At 39.1% G+C, this 21,244-nt stretch overlaps 1 pseudogene; it reads left to right on the top strand.

Moving 5' to 3' along the window:
* Positions 1-581: 581 nt before the first annotated feature.
* Positions 582-16,150, top strand: LOC136387924 (olfactory receptor 5G3-like; annotated as a pseudogene).
* Positions 16,151-21,244: the final 5,094 nt, after the last annotated feature.

The raw sequence follows: 21,244 nt of genomic DNA on the forward strand, positions 1-21,244 counted from the left end.
CTCCCTAGAAATCCAAGCCGTTGGTGTTGAATTGCACTCTTCAAATGTAGTGTGTGGGGGAAATCCATTCATAAGTTTCGTCTTAGGAGCCCTCCTTCTGCTAAGTAGCAGGGATCACTCACTGTATCGAGTTCAATCCTTAAAAGCCCTGTCTTTCAGATGTCTCTATTCCCTGTTCCTCTTCAGGTTGGCCTCTTGAGGTATGGGGAATGGGCTTTAGGCGATTTTATGGTGAATAGAATGGGAGGAGTGAGTCTCTTGGATTTTTGTATAGGAACTTGTATTCTCTTCTGACTTCCCTGGTCTCTATGGAACTTTCCTGCCCACCTAGTTGTTCCTGACCCTGCTGGCTTCCTCAGCTGGTGCTCACCTGCTCTCTTCTCTCTTAGCACAGGAAGGACAAAGTGGTCTTTTCTGTTTCATGGCCTCACCCCGGTCTTGTTACACTAACTGGCGACAGATGTTGTGGAAAAAATAAAGCAGTAAGAAAAGATAGAAGGAGTATTGTGTGTTTGCATGCGTGTGTGTGAGGTGCTGGTGCAATTGAAGATGGTTTGGTCAGGAAACATCTCACTGAGAAGATGGCATTTGAGCAACAACTTGAAGGAGCCGGAGAAGAGAGCCACACAGAATCTGGAAGAAGAAAATCCCAGAGGTAAGGGAGAACTGTTTCTGATATATGTTGGAGGAAATGGAAGGAGATCAGTAGGGCTAGAAAATAATGAGTCAAGAGAAAAAAACATTGCAAATAAAGGGGGTAGGGCCATGATTGTGGAAAGGGCTTTTGGTTGAATTTCAGGTAAGCTGGCAGCCATTGAGCTCTTGCGCAGATGAGTGCCAGTCTCATTTCTTCTCAAAGAAGAAGAAATTACTTGGTTACTGTGCCGAGACTCTACTCTGCTACCCCAGGGAGAAAGACCAGTTAAAAGGTTGTCAGTAATTCCAGTGAGAGGGATATTAGTGGATTGGACCAAAGTGCTAAAAGAAAGGGAGTACGAAATAATTAGATATGGATATATTTTGTAGTACAGCCAATAGCATGGGTGAATGGATTGATGTTGGGTGGGAGAGAAGGGAGAAAATTAGAATGACTTCAAAATTTTGGCTTGAATAACTAGAAGCATGAAAATATTATTAATTAAGATGTGGAAGGCTATAGTTGGATCAGCTAAGAGGGGACGTTCAGGAGTTCATTTTTGAACACGTTAATTCTGAAATGACTATAAAACACCCAAGAGTACTTGTTGAGTAGGTATTCGAAGTCTGAGGTTGAGGGAGGGGTCTGAGCTGGAGATACAAATTTGGGAGTCATGAGCATATGACCATGAAACTAGATGAGATCACCAAGGGAGAGAACATAGACAGGAACAAAAACTTAGCATAAAAACATAACAGCATAACATAACTTTTACAGCATTCAAGACCTTGAAATCTCATTTCCTGCCAGATATACTCATTAAGTATTCTACAGGCACCTCAAATTCAACATGGCCAAAACTGAATGCATAGACTGACCCCTTCCAAAACTTGCTGGGTCATCACAGCACTAGTACTCATTTCAGTGATTATCCTAGGCAATATTTTTGAGCTCTTATTATGCATTTGGCATATTACTAAGCACTTTACATACATTATTTAATTTTATCCTCCCAGTACCATCTGAAATAGATATTACTATTTTCTTTCTATTGCATATAAGAGAAATGAGATTAGAAAGCTTGGATAAATTGCCCAGAAATAGATACACAACTCTTGAGTGGGAAAGTTTGATTCCAGGTCTCTGAAATCCAGCACTCATATTTGTATCTATCAAGTCATAACAGTATCTTAATAATCAGGAAGAATAAGTCTAGAGTAGCGGTTCTCAACCTGTGGGTTGCAACCCCTGTGTTTTAGTCGTTCGACCCCCGCCGGGGTTGCGACCCACAGGTTGAGAACCGCTGGTCTAGAGACTTGTATGAGTCGTCCAATTTGTGACTTCTCACATTGTTTTGGATCATGCGGTTCTTTCAATAATGTGATGCAATTGGACTGGGATGTTGAAGGACCCAGGTTCGAGACCCCGAGGTCGCCAGCTTGAGCATGGGCTCATCTGGCTTGAGCAAAAACTCACCAGCTTGGAACCAGGGTCACTGGCTCCAGCAAGGGGTTACTCGGTCTGCTGAAGGCCCGCAGTCAAGGCACGTATGAGAAAGCAATCAATGAACAACTAAGAAGTCGCAACGCGCAACGAAAAACTAATGATTGATGCTTCTCATCTGTCTCCATTCCTGTCTGTCTGTCCCTGTCTATCCCTCTGACTCTGTCTCTGTCTCTGTAAAAAAAAAATGTGATGCAAGCTATGGACATAAGTACATGTGCAAAGAGGTCCAATAGTTTGTATTCAGTTTCATGGTTTTATAGGCACCTTTAAAATTTATCCATAGACCATGACCTTGCCAAGGTCTACCCCCATAAAAGAGTTTCTGCATTGAGTCTTTTACATTTACATATACAAACTACAACGACACAGCAAAACACTGACTAAAAATTTTAAGTGACTTCTTTTTTTGTTTTATTTATTTTATAAGATATGTATTCATACAGATCATAAATTAATACCAGATACTTTGAGAAACCTCCCTCTTAACTCTATTCCTATCTACTCTTCTCATCTTCCAATGTGTTGTATTAGCTACAACTATCACTTCCTGACTATCCAGCGTCTCTTTAATGTAAATATAAACATGGATGTATTTGTAAGTCCTCCACCCACCTCTTTTTTATAGCAAGGTAACAAAGTATGTTTATAGTTCTTCACTTTACTTTTATTAATACATATTGGACCCTTTTCCTGATCAATGCATAGAGAGCTTTTTATTTTTTTGTTGAAATATATTCCATCAATCTCACACTGATGGACATTTAGATAGTTTCTAATATTTTCTGTTGCAAACAAAACTGCAATGAATAATTGATAAAAGTCATTTAGCACACATGCAGGAATATCTTATCAGATATAGTTCTAGAAATAGAATACCAGAGTCAAAGAGTAATGCATTTATAATTTTGATAGATATTACAAAGTTGCTCTCCTTAGAGACTGCAATTTTCTGCGTACTCATCTGCAATATAAGCCAGTTTTTCTTTCTCTACAGTTCCTCAGTGGTGGCATAGTGTTAAACTTTTGAACTTTTGCAATTAAATAGGTGAGAAATGTTATTTTGCTATAGTCTTAATTTGCATTTTTCATTTTATGAGAGGGATGAGTGCCTAATAGTTCATGTTATGAGAACTTTTTGGTGTTCATTTTTCAATTGGGGTTTGGTTTTTGGACATAAGTAATTCTCTAAATATATAATTAAAATAACCTATGAAGTTACTGAAATATTATAAATAATATTACTAAATTGTATTCTGCATGGCATCATCCAAGTTCTCCCCCCAATCACTTCTCTTTCTCTGTTTTTTACAGCCAATATTCCTATAGTAAGTTCTCATTGTTATTTCTCAATGTCATGAGGTTTCTTATTTTATTTTTTATTTTATTTTTATTTTTTAAATTTTTTTTGTATTTTTCTGAAGTTGGAAATGGGGAGGCAGTCAGACAGACTCCCGCATGCACCTGACTGGGATCCCCCCCCCCCCCGCATGCCCACTGGGAGGCGATGCTCTGCCCATCTAGGGTGTTGCTCTGTTGCAACCAGAGACATTCTAGCACCTGAGGCAGAGGCCATGGAGCCATCTCAGCGCCCGGGCCAACTTTGCTCCAATGGAGCCTCGGCTGCGGGAGGGGAAGAGAGAGACAGAGAGGAAGGAGAGGGGGAGGGGTGGAGAAGCACCTGTGTGCCCTGGCCGGGAATCGAACCCGGGGCTCCTGCATGCCAGGCTGACACTCTACCACTGAGCCAACCGGCCAGGGCCATGAAGTTTCTTAATGGTGGAATAAATCCAAGCTAATAGTGAAGGCAGAGGCATTGTCCCCAAAGATGAGTTAGTCAGCCCTTACCTGCTTTAAACTCAGAAGCTCTTTTTTCTTTGGGTATCTCTGTATACCCAAGCATTTTCATGTAGTATATGTATATTTTATCTGTTGATAATTTATTGTGGTTCATGACCTTCTCTATAATGAGCCTCTTTAGCTTTTCAATTTAGAAGAAAAGACAAATACAATAGTAAAGCAAGAAAGTCAATAATGTTTTTTCTTCGATTAAATTTACATTAAGCAAGAAAAAACAGTTCTTAAAATTCTCCCAAGTACCTTTACCACTTATAATTTAAGAATATGCATTTGCAAGTTCCTGATTTTGCCCAGAAAGATCCTTCCTCTTTCCTTCCTTCCTTCCTTCCTTCCTTCCTTCCTTCCTTCCTTCCTTCCTTCCTTCCTTCCTTCCTTCCTTCCTTCCTTCCTTCCTTCTTTCCACTGATTTTAGACAGAGAGGAGGGAAGAGAGAGACAGGAACATCAATTTGTTTCTGTATGTGCCTAGACTGGGAATTAACCTCTGGGCTTTGGGACAATGCTCTAACCAACCAAGCTATCTGGTTGGGGGCCTGCCCTTAAGTACATTTTTCCAAGAGATATTTGTTTTCTGTGTTTATATTCACATGAAAAATAAACCACCTTTTCAGCTTTCATAACTGTTGTCTCTCACTTGATGAGTAATTTTTTTCACTGTTCAGAACACTTACTGAAATAGTCTGTTAAATTCTTCTCCTGTTTCTGTGTAGAGGTCATTCACCTAGGAAATGGAAACTATGATTGAATGTGATATTCCACTTTTCCAGTCAAGCAAACCATTTATTTTCAGTCTGAGAACCATTACTTTCCCTGGTTCTTCATTTCCGTCTCCAATACCAGAAGTTGGCTTTCTTTATTGGGCCATTTTTAAAAATCACATCCACCTCCCTCCCAAAAGGGTATCGGCCCTTTGAGTGAGTTACAATAGTCACAATGAATATAAAGCAACAAAGCTTCATAAATCATGGGCAAATGGCCAGGTTCACTCACTAGCTAAATGATCCCCCTTACATAGACAAAGAATATGATAAAACGGTGATATAAGACAGTAAAGGTGGCTGCACATATTAAGGCTGGCAAGATTGCCCAAGGACCTCTGCGTCCTTTTCGTGGTATGTGGCCAAAGGCTCTAAACCTTAAAATAGGATGTGCTCAGCTTCACCAACCTCCGCGACAATGGGTCTTTTATTTCTGTAAACTGCCATTATTCCCTGCTGATACAAAGATGAATTTCATGATCATCTTGTACCAGGAGTCCCCCTGTCAGGACATTCCTTGCGAGAGGGTACAAGCTGCACTTTAACCACAAATTAACACAGCAGAAGAGCTAGCTCCGTTAGAGGAACGCACCTCTCAGGGCTGCACCGAGAGCCGCAGGGGCCGCACGTCCTTTCTGAGTCTCCTCCAGCCGTTGCCACTGTGGTAGGTCAAACACAATCTCTTTTTGTTTTAACACAGCTTTAGTTTTAACAAAATTTTCAGGTTTCATAGGCTGAACATACGTATGGAAGACGTATGAAAATACGACTTCTGTGAACATCTTCCTTTTTTCTTTTACATTTTTTTAAAATCTCTTTAAAGGAACTGTAATATTTTTACATTTACCAAAAACCTACCGAATTCAAAATTAAAGTGAATACTCTTCAATTGTCCTCTCTCATTTTTGAGCACTTATAACTCCCAGGTACCATTCAGTTTTCTACCTGAGCAGAATTTAAGAAATTAAAAAAAAAAAAAAAAAAGGTTAGGAGGGAAGATTGCAACCCTAGAAACAATGCCTGTTCTTGTCTGTCATGCTCTCACCATGGTCAATCTTTGTGTAATCCTGGGGTGTGCTGGCCAACACCCAGCTCCACTCTCCAGCCTTTTATTGAAGTGTAAATTCATCTTCAGTGATTCTGGAATTGCTTTGGGTTGGCACCTGGCTGCAGGCGTCACCGTCCCTCTGGGGAAAAACCAAAGTCCAGAATAATTTCATTAGAATTAGAATTTAGTGTCCCGCCCCAAGACCAGGCAAACACTAGATGTCCACCTTCAACCCTACGCTGTTGGGATTTAGTCTACATCCTCTGGGGTTTTCCATTGGTCAGGGAGTGAGTATAGGTCTCCGTGTGACTCTGACCATCCTCCTGGCAGCCTCCAGTGCTGCCCAGGGCGGGAACCAGGGACGTGCTGTCTCTCACCTGCACCCTGTCTGGCTGTGGGGTGCGGACGACATTTACTCATCTCCACATCCCGGGGCCTTCCTTGAGCTGCATTCCTCGGTTCTGCCTCCTATTGTGGATGAGATTTGCTTCCTGTGTCGCTGAGTTGTATTTAGATTCAATTAACAGTTGGCTCTTGGCTTAGGGTTAATTTCCAACATTATTCCATAAGTCCTAACTATCCGTTGCTCAATCAAAAGCTTAGCTTGCTTTTTTATGAGCTTCCAAGCATTATTCCACTGTGGCTGGAGAATAGCATGCACTAGTGGTTTTTCAAGTTCAGACCTGAATTGCTAACTTGTCATCTAAAGCCTAACTCCAGTCCATCCTGATAAACAGTTTCCAGGACGGTGAGTCAGTCTTTTGGAAAAGTAGCAATTTTAAAGGATCAGAGTCCACCAACAGTGCTTCAGAGAGAACCTTGCAAATCTTTGCCGACAAAGGACATTTCTGGAATTGTGCATGTTTGTGCCGTCTGCTTTGTGTGTTGCCCCTGACTTAAAGTTTTTTCCATTTCAGCCACTGACAAGTTCACGAAGTGACTTCCTGCAATCTGAATAGAAAGCAACTGATAGCAGGGGCTCCAAAGCTTATATGTGGCCATGCCTACATTAACAGCCAGGGCCCAGAGTATCCGGCCTTACCTTCAGTCACTACTCTTGCAGAAGATCAAAAAGTTTCATTCTGACAGGGAGAAGCAGTAATTCTCCCTCTGGTCCCTGAGGACAGCATGGTTACTGAGGCTGGTGAGAAGACCTCCAGCAACAGAGATGAGAGTGCTCAGCCATAACGTGGATGTTTTCAGTGACAACTGAGTCTGCTCCCAGGAGCAAGAGCAGGTATCAGTTTCACTTGCAGCCCATGGTCAAGAAGGCTTCAGGTACCTTCTGAGCCCTAATAGGGCTGAAAGAGAAATATTTAAATGGGAGAAGGTAGAGACAAAGGGTAGGAATGAAGCCCAAAGATGTTTTCCCCATCCTTGTTTTAACCACTTGATTTTTTAATTGTCCTCTTCTGATTTGAGAAAGTGCAGGTTATGTGTGTATACATACAGGATTAATCTCAACTGACCACTTGCAATTCTAGGGTTATTTTCAGGAATGCCTGGAGACAAGGTGCTGAACTTTGGGTATGCAACTAAAGGGGAATAAATTCCACTCTTTGGGTAAAACCAACTCTCCTCCCCCCAAATTATCTTTCATGTATTTTAGTGGTTCCTGATTCAGATACAAAGTGCATCCTATGGGATTAAGGAAGGACTCTGGGAGCTGTGTCGGGAAGTCCCGGACTTCGGTGGTATTTGCCTGCACTTTCTTTGTCTTGTTAAAACTCAAGTTTCATGAGTCATTTCAGTTATCCACCCCTGAGTAATTGATGCTTTACAGTAGATTTTTAAATTTTAAATTTTGAAATAAAATTTAATGAGGTAACATTGATCAATAAGAGTACATAAGGTTTCCGGTGAACATCTCTATGGTATTTGAACTGTTGATTGCATTGTGTGCCCATAACCCAAAGTCAAATAATTTTTCATCACCATTTTTGTCCTTCTTTTCTCTTCTTCCCTTTTCCCCTCCCCTGGGTATCCATTTCACTTTTATCTATGTACATGAGTCTCAGTTTTATATCCCAAATATGTGTGAAATCATATAGTTCTGAACTTTTTCTGATTTACTTATTTCATTTAGTACAATGTTCTCAAGGTCTACCCATGCTGTCGTAAATGGCAGTATGTCATTGTTTCTTATGGCTCAGTAGCTACTCGGGAATGTGGTACAATAACAAGTTTATAAATATGTTTAGCTTGTGCCTCAAGCAAATCTTAGGCCTAGTTAAGCAACTGATAAAGTCGACCTTTGAGTAACCCCAATACTGGATCTCGACTCTTCTTTTCCCTTCATGCTCCTTTCTCCCCATTGCCCTTAGATATAGAATGCCCTTCTATATTTTTCTAATATTCTCCCATCAAAACTTTCTGTGGATAGCTCCAAGAAGCCTTCCTAATTCCTAACCATCCCCATGAAATAAAATTAGTCCCCCATTCCTCAGTGTCAACAAGAATGTGTTTTTATAAAACTGCTATGACACATCTTATGTATATAAATCCCTTGCCCCCCTGATAGACTGTCAGATTTATAAAGACAGCAATCTGGTCTTATTCATTTCCATGCATTCCACCAACTCTTAGCACAGTCTCTTATAAAAATAGGTACTCATTAAACAATCATCAAAGAAGTCAATGAAATAACAAATAGCTCTTTAGTGAGAAAGGAGATTTTTCTTTCTCCTTTGATTTACTTTGAAGAATGTTGACTGACTGGTAATGTACTTCTCAGGTACATTTGCATTCCAAATGTACAGGTGGATAAAACCTTAAGCTAAAGTAATGCTGTTTTAATCACAGCATGTCAAGCATTGCCAGACTGTAGATGAGTCAAGTGATCAGCTGTTTGGATGTATTCTTAAATGGGTGCACTAAGGACTGTTGCAGAAACTTCCCATGATGCCATGTAGGTTATTGTGACCATGAATCCACTTTAGAACCTGGAAAAGTCAGGGAACATTGATTTGGTTTCAGGTGGACAATTCCACCTTTAATAAAACTTCATTATTATTTTTATTGAGGTCATTTCCAGCATGGCACCAGTGAATCCGATGGTCATCCTGGACTTCTGCCATCAAATAGTGGCATGACCATGAGTCATGTTACTTGTGAGAGACTTTCATTTTCTTATTTATAAAATAAGAAGCTGGGTTCTATAATCTCTGGAGTGCCTTTCAGCTAAATATTTTATATGTGACCATGAGTAACTCAATTAACCAAATATACCAGACTAGCAAAGCAGGTGCCTTGTGTGAAGTCAGCAGGATCACCACTTTTACTGTGTTGGTAAATGGAAGGAAGGAGCCACGGCATGGAGGACTAACACGTCACCTTTGAATTGGAAAAAAAAAACCACGTGTGGTTATAACAGGTTTTTAGTTGTCAATTTATTTGGCCTAGAACAATATTGCACCAAATTTGCTTCTCTTTGGAATGTACTTTACCAGTTGACCTTAGAATTCTTTCTGATGTCATTGAATTGTCCAAACGTCTATATGGCCGTCAGTGGGCGGTCACTTGCCTATTTCAGAGAACCTGTGGCAAGTTAACAGCCACCACGAAGTCTCTGAAATAGGCAAGTGACTGCCCATTGCCATCTCATCAGAGGTTAAAAACAAGAGCCTATATATAAGTAAGTTGAATAGACAAAGAAAATTTATTGATGTTTGAGAGTTAAGTCCGTGGATTTAAAGTGTCATGGGAGGAAGCTGAGTGGCAGCCCAGAGAGCTTACAAAAATATTCAATTTGGACATTTCTAGTACAGGCTGTAGTTTGTTTTTCCAGGCACAGAATTGCAGTCTTAAGTGTAATTGGATTGATGGCTTCTGATATGAGCCAAGAAGTATCATAAGAAAATGGTATTGAGAAAAGCCCTCAAGTCTCACAAAACAATGATGCGTAAAAATAGAGTACCAGTTTACGATTTCATCTTTAGGTAGTTAGTTTCTGTAGGCAGTGAACTCACATGGGTCTCATTCATTTGGGCTTCCTGGAGAATATCTACCTGTGTGTGTGTGAGGTGCCTTCTGTTAGGTTGAAGCTTGCTTGGTGGATACGGAAATGGGTAAGGGAGTTGTGGCTAAAATTTGAATATTTAGTGGCATCTGACTGAACTGTCAAAGAAATGATATTCTAGAGTTCCTTACCCCATATAACCACATGCCACCTTTAGCTTCTAGAATTACTTAGAGTTATTTGTTTGTTTGTTTGTTTTGTTGGTTTCATTGCTGGCAAACTCCTCTTCTAATGGTTATAGTCTATCTTTAGATAAGGCAATAATTTAATCATATTTCTGACTGATATAACAAGACAAATCTTTCAAAAGTGACTTTGCATATTTTCAGTCTCAATATTTTTTCGTGCATTTAGAGTTTTACTCCCAGAATGAGCAATTTTAATTTCTTTTTATTTTGAATATTTTTTTTTGGATGGAGGGACTGTATGTAGGGTGACAATGAAACATCTTAATATTATCCCCCGAGTTACTTTCAAAACATAATGTAATTCCTTCTACTTTATAAACACTAGAATGATTGGATGAGTGAATCTTACATGAAGTGATGCTCTTTCAGTTCTTAAAAAACCGTTTTTGCTTCAGCAAGTCAACTAATTAACAAGGATTTCTGGAGCAAACTGTTGTGAGAAGTTCTGTTCCGACTTGGTAGCAGAGTTCATAATTAAGACCCTCTTAAGCTTAAGAGACAAAGGAAATAATGTGGTGTGGTCAGGATATTGATGGTTGAGTTTAGATTTTCTGTTGTGACTTTGAGCAAGGAGAGGGTAAGAATTTGAAGAGACTGGATAGCAATGTGGTGACCTCTTTGTATGTGGGTGTACTGCCACCTGCTGGCCTTGTCTTGTCATTGGCTAGGTTTTGAAGGCTGCTTCAGTGGATTCTTCATGATTAAAAAATTTTTTTAATTGGATGTATTGGGATGACATTGGTTAATAAAATTATACAATTTTCAGTGCACTATTAAATGATCTGCATATCATTAAGTGTTCACCACCCCAAGTCCAGTCTCCCTCCCTCATCATCTACCCCTCTACCCTCCTCCAACTCTCCCCACCCTTTCCTTCCTTCAATCACCACGCTGTTGTCTGTGTCTATAAATTTTTTCTTGGCTTAATTTCTTCACCCTTTTCACTCAGCTCCCCCCAACCCTCGTCCCCTCTGATAACTGTCAGTCTGCTCTCTGTATTTATAAGTTTTGTTTCTATTTTGTTTTTTAGTTTATTTTGTTCATTGGATTCCACATACCAGTGGAATGATATAGTACTTGTCTTTCTCTGACTGGCTTTTTGTGCCCAGCATAATAATCTCCAGATTCATCCATGGTGTTGCAAAACGTAAAATGTTCTTCTTTTTTTTTTTAACAGCGGAGTGGTATTCCATTGTGTGAATCTACCACAGCATTTTTATTGACTCATCTACTGATGGACACTTGGGCTGCTTCCAAATCTCAGCTATTGTAAATAACGTTGCAATGAACACAGGGATGCATATATTCCTTCAAATTGTTGACTTGGGTTTCTTTGAATGTATTCCCAGAAGTGGAATTGTTGGGTCAAAAGTCAGTTCCACTTTTAATTTTTTGAGGAATCTCCATGATGTTTTCCACAGAGGCTGCGCCAGTCTGCATTCCCACCAGCAGTGCGCTTGGGGGCCTTTTTCTCTGCATCCTCACCAGCACTTGTCATTTGTGGCTTTACTGACGATGCGCATTTTGACAGGCGTGAGGTGCTACGTTGCTGTGGTTTTAATTTGCATTTCTCTGATGATTAATGACATTGAGCATCTTTCCATATTTCTATTGGCCATCTGTGTGTCCTTTTCATAAAAGTGTCTATTCAGGTCCTTTGCCTATTTCTTAATTGGACTGTTGCTTTTGTGGTGTTGAGTTTTATAAGTTCCTTGTAAATTTTGGATATTAAGCCCTTAGCAGATGTACTGGCAAATATGTTCTCTCATTCAGTGGGATGTCTTCATTTTGTTGATGGTTTCCTTTGCTGTGCAAAAACTTTTAAGTTTTATATAGTCCCATTTTTTTTATTTTTGTTTTTCTTATTGCTCTAAAAAATAACATGCAGAAATACTTTCTCCTTAATATCTTTAATCAAAAGCATATGGTGTAATTCTAATTGTTAAATTATGAGCCATTATGAAATATGAATTTGAGGGGACTATTTTCCACTAAGTCAACAAACACTTACACAACACCAATTATTGACAACCTTTTAAGATAGATACTTAACGAGAGTTAAAAATGAGCTAGCTATTATTAGCAAGACAGGTAATAGCAAATGTTGGAGAGGCTGTGGAGAAAAAGGGACCCTCATACACTGTTGGTGGGAATGTAAAGTAGTACAACCATTATGGAAGAAAGTATGGTGGTTCCTCAAAAAACTGAAAATAGAACTACCTTATGACCCAGCAATCCCTCTACTGGGTATATACCCCAAAAACTCAGAAACATTGATACGTAAAGACACATGCAGCCCCATGTTTATTGCAGCATTGTTCACAGTGGCCAGGACATGGAAACAACCAAAAATCCCGTCAATAGATGACTGGATAAAGAAGATGTGGCACATATACACTATGGAATACTACTCAGCCATAAGAAATGATGACATCGGAACATTTACAGCAAAATGGTGGGATCTTGATAACATGATACGAAGCGAAATAAGTAAAGCAGAAAAAACCAGAAACTGCATTATTCCATACGTAGGTGGGACATAAAAGTGAAACTAAGAGACATTGATAAGAGTGTGGTGGTTATGGGGGGGAGGGGGGAATGGGAGAGGGAAAGGGGGAGGAGGAGGGGCACAAAGAAAACAAGATAGAAGGTGACAGAGGACAATCTGACTTTGGGTGATGGGTATGCAACATAATTGAACGACAAGATAACCTGGACTTGTTATCTTTGAATATATGTAACCTGATTTATTGATGTCACCCCATTAAAAAAATAAAATTATTATAAAAACAAATGAGCTAGCATGAAATGTTATGGGGGTTGATAGATGAGGTATCAGCTCTCCTTGGTGGAATAAACAGTTAAGTTCTTAGAGAAGGCGGTGATGGAGATAGTTCAACCTATGTCATCAGTCTCTACACTTTTTTTTTCTCTCCTGTGATGCTTCCATCTCAAACAACTTCCTCGCTTCTCTTCCTGGGCCCCTGTTTTTGTTTATCTCATCAATATTGCCTGAAATACCTTTCTTCTTACCTTTAGTTTTCTAAATGTTATCTTCCCAGACCTATTCTTTCTTTGAGAGTTTTCTTATCTACTCCAGCTATGGAGCCCAGTGACTGGTTATTATTTTTTTGCCTCGAAATAAGAAAATGCTACTTTGAACTGCTATTTTATTCTGATGTCTGGGCATTATTTCCCCAACTACACTATAAATCTCTAATAAGAAAACATTACATCAATGAGCACAGATTCTGTGCTAGACGTTCTAATAAATACTGTAGATGTATTACTTCATTAAACTCTTCCAACATCACTGTTACCTAGAAGCCATTGTTTCCTTTATTTTACAGATGAAGAGAATGAAGTGCAGAGAGATTTAGAAGCTTCCTCAAAGTGACACTGTCATTAAGCCATGGGATTGAGAATTTACACCCAGGCCATGTGGCTCCAGAATCCAGGCAGCAAATGACTTGATCCCAGCTGGTTCTGGCTGCTCAGTGAGTCATTTGCCCGTTGATAGAAAAGAGGGATCGTCTTGGCAAAGGTAGACCCCAAAGGGGAAAAGAAACCCTACATTGTTTTCTTAAGAATCCTCTCTTGAAGAAAAGACAAGCTTTATAAAGAATATTCGGTCCCAATATCACCAAGATCATTTAAGTTTTGTTCCTTCAGATGTAAGCTCTTGAGGTTTTAGTTCTTTGAGGACCTGGCTCTACATTACTGAAAACCTCTAAGAAAATGTCTCTTAATCTGTGCAGTATGGGAATCAAGGTGCAGGTCAAGAAGTATCTCTGAATTCCCAGCCTCTTCAAGATGTGGGTTTGGTATCCTTCACCAAGTACTGAGAAAGTCGTGCCCCCTGGAAAGGAGCATGACAGGAGTTCAATGTTCCACCCTTACTTCTAGAAAATGATCCTTTCCTTGAAGCTGTTAGTGGAGTTACATAAAGGGTATCCTTAAAGAAGTGAGTACATATGCGGGATATAAAACTGAAACTCATAGACACAGACAACAGTATGGTGGTAACCAGAGGGAAAGGGAAGCCAGGAAGTATTAAAGGGAAAAAGGAGTAAAAAATATGACGATGGAAGATTTGACTTTGGGTAATGAACACACAATGTAACATACAGATCATGTATATTTTGCATACTTTATTACTATAATTAATATGGCCTGACAGACATCAGAATGAGTGCCTTAAAAGAAGTTTATAGAAATATAAAAAATCACGTAAAACTATTTTACATATTTTGGTACAATAGATGCTTAATTTTCTATACAATTTCCATGACAACTTGCTGTCCAACATTTGCTAGGTCACTTGATCTCAAAGGCAGGACCTCTTCATTTCTTCCATGGCATTAAATTCTTTTATATGAGCAACCTTTATGTCCTTTGTGTGTTATCCTTTCCACATCTTCTTATAAATAGTAGTTGGAAATAGTCTGATAACCATATCTATGAATTGTGTCTTAATAATGCTAGAATGGTACTGATTTTTCAATAAAAGCAGGAACTTCTTGCTATATCTTTCCCAATGGTTGATATTAAGATCTGAGTATCTCATTGATTTTTTTATAATTTTCCCACTTGGACATTTTTAAGTGGGTTTTATTATCTCATCATACAGTAAAATAAAACATGAAAAGTATTTCTCATTTTAAACACAATTTTATAACTTGAAGGAGTCTTAGATAATATAGTTGGACTTTTTTTTTAATGGAAAAGACTATCAAATCCAAAAAGATAAGGATGCCTGACCTGTGGTGGAGCAGTGGATAAAGCGTCGACCTGGAAATGCTGAGGTCGCCAGTTCAAAACCCTGGGATTACCTGGTCAAGGCACATATGGGAGTTGATGCTTCCTGCTCCTCCCTTCTTCTTCTCTCTCTCTCTCTCTCTCTCTCTCTCTCTCCTCCTTCTCTCCTCTCTAAAAAATGAATAAATAAAAAGTCTTAAAAAAAAAGAAGCCTCAACTCTTAAAAAAAAAAAAAAAACCAAAGAGGTAAGGGTGAATTGCCCAAGTATATGCTAAATTTTTGCACTATTGCCCAGACCTAGTCTCTAGAAATGTTATCTCCTAGTTTAATGATGTTTCAATAATTGTATATTATAGACCTGATTAGATCATCTATCATTGGCTTAAAATGTTCTTTGTGACTGTTAATGATAGATTTTTATAATAAAAATTCTTTTCTTTTTTTTACCGGGTTACACGTGACCGATGGAAGGTAGTAATCAGATGGCAGTGACTGGATATCTTCTCTTGGCCTCACAGATCATCTTCATCAACACATTGTCCTTTTTGTCACACTTCTCTTTATCTCTCTGGTCACATTGAGGGGCAACTTAGGGATGATCACTCTCATATAAATCAATCCCAGACTCCACACACCCATGTACTTTTTCCTTGTATATATGTCCTTTGTAGATATCTGTTCCTCTTCCTCCATTACCTCCAGAGAAAAGAGGCATCTCTTTCATGGATTGTGCTGCACAGATGTGATTCTTTTTTTTATTTTGTATTTTTGTGGTGATTGAATGTTTCTTCCTGGCTTCTATGGCATATGACTGCTTCACAGCCATCGATAAGCCCTTGTTGTATACACTCATCATGTCCCAGAGATCTGTGTGCAGCTGGTGGCAGGGCCTTATGCCATGACTCTTCTAAACACAACAACTCATTAAATTCTCGCGTTTGACTTACCATTCTGTGGTCCAAATATTATCAAGCACTACTTCTGTGACATTTCACCACTGCTGTCCCTAGCATGGGCAGACACCTGACTCAACAAGTCAGTGCTCTGCATCTTGGCTGGATCTATAAGAGCACTCAGTGGCCTGATCAGCATGATCTCCTTTGTTGTACCCTGGTGCCCATCCTGAAGATCCAGACTGCTGATGAGAGGTGCAAAGCTTTCTCCCCTTGTTCCTCTCACCTAGCAGCTGTCTTCATCCTCTATGCAACTCTTTTCTATGTCTATGTTTAGCCTGACTCAAGTTCCTCTCTAGACAGCAATACAGTGATCTCTCTATTTTATACTGTGGTCACCTCCATGCTGAACCCTTTTACCTATGGCTTGAGAAACAAGGAGGTGAAAGCAACATTTAGGAGAAAGTTTAAAAGAAAAATGCAATAGTGTGATTTATAATGTGTATTAAATTAGAAAATTAGAAAATTCCTGAATCTGCCAGTTTAGCAGATCATTTGTATACTGAAAGTACTATTTATATTGATTTTTTTTCCTCAGTCTTCTCATTTGTGAAATGATGGAGACTACCCAAGAAAATGTAATTTATGTCAGAAGAAAAGAAGAAAATCCCTGAGAACTTTTATATGTGGTAAGATGTTTTATTCCAGACCAGAAAAGCAATGTTATAAGGAAAAGATCAACAGAGTTTATTATAAAGGTTTCACAGACCTTTTTAAAGGGTGAACAGTGGAAAATGAGAGAATAATAGCAAAACAGGTGACTCACAATGAGCTAATGTCCCAGTAGGAAAGTGTTGGAGCACATATATGAAACACAGCAGAAAAATGAAACACAGCAGAAAAATGAAACACAGCAGAGAAATAAACTAAGAAATGAATGTCTCGTGATTCAATTGAAAATAAAAAAGCCACAAATTAAATATATATAATGATATATTAAATGTTATATATAAATATATATATACATAATTGTTCAACTTTATAATTGTTTAAGTAAATAAAACCAAATTGACAAGGCAATGTGTTTTTTTTTTTCCGTCTATCAGATTGGCAAATATTAAAATGGTTATGTGCAAAGCTAGTAAGATTACCATTTGGGTATGAACAACAATTTTACACATAGCTAATAAAGCTAAGTGTGAATAAAGTAATTTGATGATTTCTATTAAAATGCACATAATATTTTTTTTTAGTACTGAGCATAATGTCTTTAATAAGAGTTGCTTCTTGAAAGGTAACTGATTTAAGATCTTCCTAAATCTAATTTTGTTGTATATGTTTGTTTTCCTTTTCTCTAATTTAATTTATTGTGTTTACATAGATTCTAGTGTTGCCCCAAAAGCATCCCCCCTCCCCCTAAAATACACATAATCTTTGACCTAGGTATTATTTTACATTTGGGAATCTATGCTGTAGAAATATGGATACTGGAAACAAATGTTGCAGCATATTTTGTAGAGGAAATAAAAGGAAAAAACCTGAATCTTCATTTTTAGGAGAAATACATATTCTTTCTTTGAAATATGTTCAGCTAATTACAAAAGGAATAAGATGTTTATGCTTTGGTTTGGAGGAAACTCTCTGACATAACCACTGATAGATGGAAAAGAGTCAAGTCAAAGTTTAATTTGCAGTTCACAATTTGTAAAAGACAAAAAAAGGAAATACAGGTGGGGAGTGAAGCTTACCTAATGTGTAAAATCGATTGGTATGTACACATGTACACGATCATAGGGCAAGTATGGAAGACTATCGGCCAAACTGTTAACATTGGTTAATTCAATAGCATGACATTGGAAGTAGCAAAGGGGGCATACACCTTTAAGTTGTTGGGCTTGTTTTACAATAAATATGTTTAATTCTATAATTACAACTCACTTTTGAAAAGCTGGAATCTGTATCAAAACTGAATGAATGAATATATCAGTAAATAAATAGAGGCTACTCTACATTCCAACATTCTCTGATTTCATGAAACATTCTTTTTTTTATATCGTTTTTAATTAATTAATTAATTAATTTAATTTTACAGAGACAGGGAGAGAGAGACAGAGAGAGGGATAGACAGGGACAGACAGACAGGAACGGAGAGATGAGAGGCATCAATCATTAGTTTTTCGTTGCACGTTGCAACACCTTAGTTGTTCATTGATTGCTTTCTCACATGTGCCTTGACCGCAGGCCTTCAGCAGACTGAGTAACCCCTTGCTGGAGCCAGCGACCTTGGGTCCAAGCTGGTGAGCTTTGCTCAAACTGCCCGCGCTCAAGCCGGCAACCTCGGGGTCTCGAACCTGGGTCCTCCACATCCCAGTCCGACGCTCTATCCACTGCACCACCACCTGGTCAGGCTGAAACATTCTTTTTTAACATTGGTGAATGAAATCGTTGTCAAGAATTAAGGAACGGGAAAGTATTCTCAGCAACTCTATGCTTCAGTCTCTCACTCTTTTCTCTCTAAGGCTCTGCATTCCCCTTTGTTTCCTGGAGTCTGTAATTTTTCTACAAAGTTTTATTTAGTCTTATTACAGACTTTAAAATGATTACAGGCCCTGGCCAGTTGGCGTCAGCCTGGCGTGCGGGGGACCTGGGTTCGATTCCCGGCCAGGGCACATAGGAGAAGCGTCCATTTGCTTCTCCACCCTTCCTCCTTCCTCTCTGTCTCTCTCTTCCCCTCCCGCAGCCAAGGCTCCATTGGAGCAAAGATGGCCCGGGCGCTGGGGATGGCTCCTTGGCCTCTGCCCCAGGTGCTAGAGTGGCTCTGGTCGCAGCAGAGCATCGCCCCCTGGTGGGCAGAGTGTCGCCCCTGGTGGGCGTGCCGGGTGGATCCCAGTCCGCACATGCGGGAGTCTGTCTGTCTCTCCCCGTTTCCGGCTTCAGAAAAAATACCAAAAAAAAAAAAAAATGATTACAAAGTGCTGTTAAAAGTAACGCAATGCAAATACGATGAAATTTGGAAGGTATACTAAACATTCTCTTAAATGTGTCTGCATGAAACTATATTCTGTAGTTTCTGCAGTACATTTCATAAAAAGAATGGCTGTTTCTTCTAATGTTACTAATTCAGTTTGTTTCCTTTTATTTCCCCCCAGAATGATGTTACAACATTTCTATAGCATAGCTTTTCAAATGTAAGATAGGTAGTTCAGAGATTATGTACAATTAACATTAGTGTCAGTCTTGTGAAAATTTCCAAACCAATTTTACTAAGATTATTAAAACTTTGGCTTTGGTGTGACAAAGGGAAATGTATTTTTTCCTACTTTTATACAAAAAGATGAAAAGTCTCTTTCCCAGTCAGATTTTTGCCTCAAAATGACTCTATTCTGTATCTCTATTATATAACAGGTCTCAAACCACACGTCACCTTTTAAGCTTGTCATTTCCTAGTATAAGACCTGAAATAGTTTCTTTTCAATTATTTCTTGAACATTTATGATGCAAAACCTATTGGAAGGAGATTGGGGAGAGAACAGCAGGAAGTAAGTGATAATTATACATTTCCTGAATTGCTCTCCTGCAAGTGCATGCAAATGTATTCAAGCCAACTGTCTTCCAGCCTCACTTATTGCTGTTCTGATCTCCTAATGTATTTTTCTTTAGGAGAATTCTCTTCCTATCATATTTATATGGCTAACTCTTCTTGTTTTTCCTATCCTGTTCAAGTGTCGCTTTTACCCAGAGATTCACCCTCATTTTCCAGTCTGAATTAGAGACCTTCCAGTTATTTTCCTTTATAGCACCACATTCTTTTCCTCCAGATGTTATAAGTGGAACACATTGCACATTAGGATAGATTTTTGTTTTGTTTTAAATAGTGGGAAATGTTCCCAGCTGATTCTTTATATAAGTCAGTGACCAAAACTCAATGGGAAGTGCATTTTGTTTGTTTGTTTACACTGTAAGTCTTTAACTGGTTCTCCTTATTTTGTAAAGAAAGGATAAGTAAGTTCCAATACCAGTAGGGAAATTCTCCATCGATTAAGACCTCTACACCCTGAGATCTCCTGATTACTTATCTTGGTTCCTGGGAGAAGGTCATCAATTTTCATGAGGCATGGTTTCTGAGAAGCCATATATAATTCTTATCTTTAAGAGGTGTTTCCCCCCATCCTTCTGGTTTCTTTCCAATTTTTTTTCTTATCTTTTAATTTTCTATAGTTTGAAAATTGTATGCCTAAACATAGCTTTTGTTGGCATGTATCCTGCTTGGTGTTCTCTGAGCTTTCTGGATCTGTGGTTTGGTGACTAAGATTAATTTGAGGAAATTATCAGTAACTATTGTTTTAAATATTTCTTCTGTGTTTTTTTTTTATTACTCTTTTTTCTTATATCTCCATTCTGTACATGTTACATCACTGGTAGCTGTTCCACAGTCCTTATGTGGTAGGCAGTCAGATAGGCATGAACAGAGTAGGACAATAGGCCAGGTACCCGGATGTTGCCAGGGCAGAAAGTCCTTGACACCTAGCAATGGTCACCTAACAAGGGCAGAACTGGGACAGCAAGTGTTGGAAATAAGTAATGTTAATCAGGACCTGGCCCCTAAGGCACCCTTTTCTGTCCTAAATCATCTGCAGTCATGTGGGTCAGAAATTCCCTCTGACCTTTTCTCCCCTGGCTAGCAGGTTGTCATGTGGAAGACACCCCTCCTTCTTAGAGAAGAATAAAGGGGTTGGAGAAATGCCTTGTCTGGCTTCCATACAAAGACAGGAGATGACATGACAGGCCCTCCATAGGTCAGCTAGAAGAAGAAAGAGGTTAAACCCCTCTGTTGTTCAAATAAGTTTGTAAATATGATATATATGTTTGCTCACTTGTGACTTATATTGGGTGTGGGGGACAGGCTATAAGCAGGCCAGGTCGTTGTAGCCTAAGGTTTGGTTTTAGGACTAAGCTTTTCCCCACACCCTTGACTGATTGTATGATCTAGGTGGTGCACTCTCATGAGGAATCCAATTATGCCTTGAATAAGTGACTTTGTATCAGAGACTTCCTTGTTTGTATATTGGATTAAGGGATTTTGGTTTTCTACACTATAAAGTGGGACAGACCAGGAGCTTGCACATACAGTTCCTGCTATCACAATTGCAGGGGCTTCCCTGATCCCTTGCCCTTCATGGGAAAAGCTGGTTTTCTGCTTTTCCCTTGTCTTCTTTTGTGGTTTGCCTGTCTTGGTGAGACACCAATAAATAGGATGGCCCACCATCCTCCGACTCTGCCATTTCTTTATCGTCTGCCCGAATCCAATGGGAACCTGCATGTGAATGGCCATGATGGCGGTTCCTGGCCTTACACCCTCTAAGGGGTTAAAGGGAGTCCTTAAACATACCCCAAGGCAGTTTTTTGAGACACTCACTCAAAACTTTTTTTCAAGCATACTTTTGCTTGGCTTGCTAAATAAACTTTCTCTTTTGAGCTTGAGTCTTGCCTTTGAATTTTTTCTTGGCCAGAACTCAAGTACCAAAGTCGACTTTCACCATTTACTCTTAGATATTCTGTTCTGTTTTTTTTTCCCCTCCAC

This window comes from Saccopteryx leptura, chromosome 1, assembly GCF_036850995.1.
Source record: "Saccopteryx leptura isolate mSacLep1 chromosome 1, mSacLep1_pri_phased_curated, whole genome shotgun sequence".
NCBI classification, from domain to species: domain Eukaryota; kingdom Metazoa; phylum Chordata; class Mammalia; order Chiroptera; family Emballonuridae; genus Saccopteryx; species Saccopteryx leptura.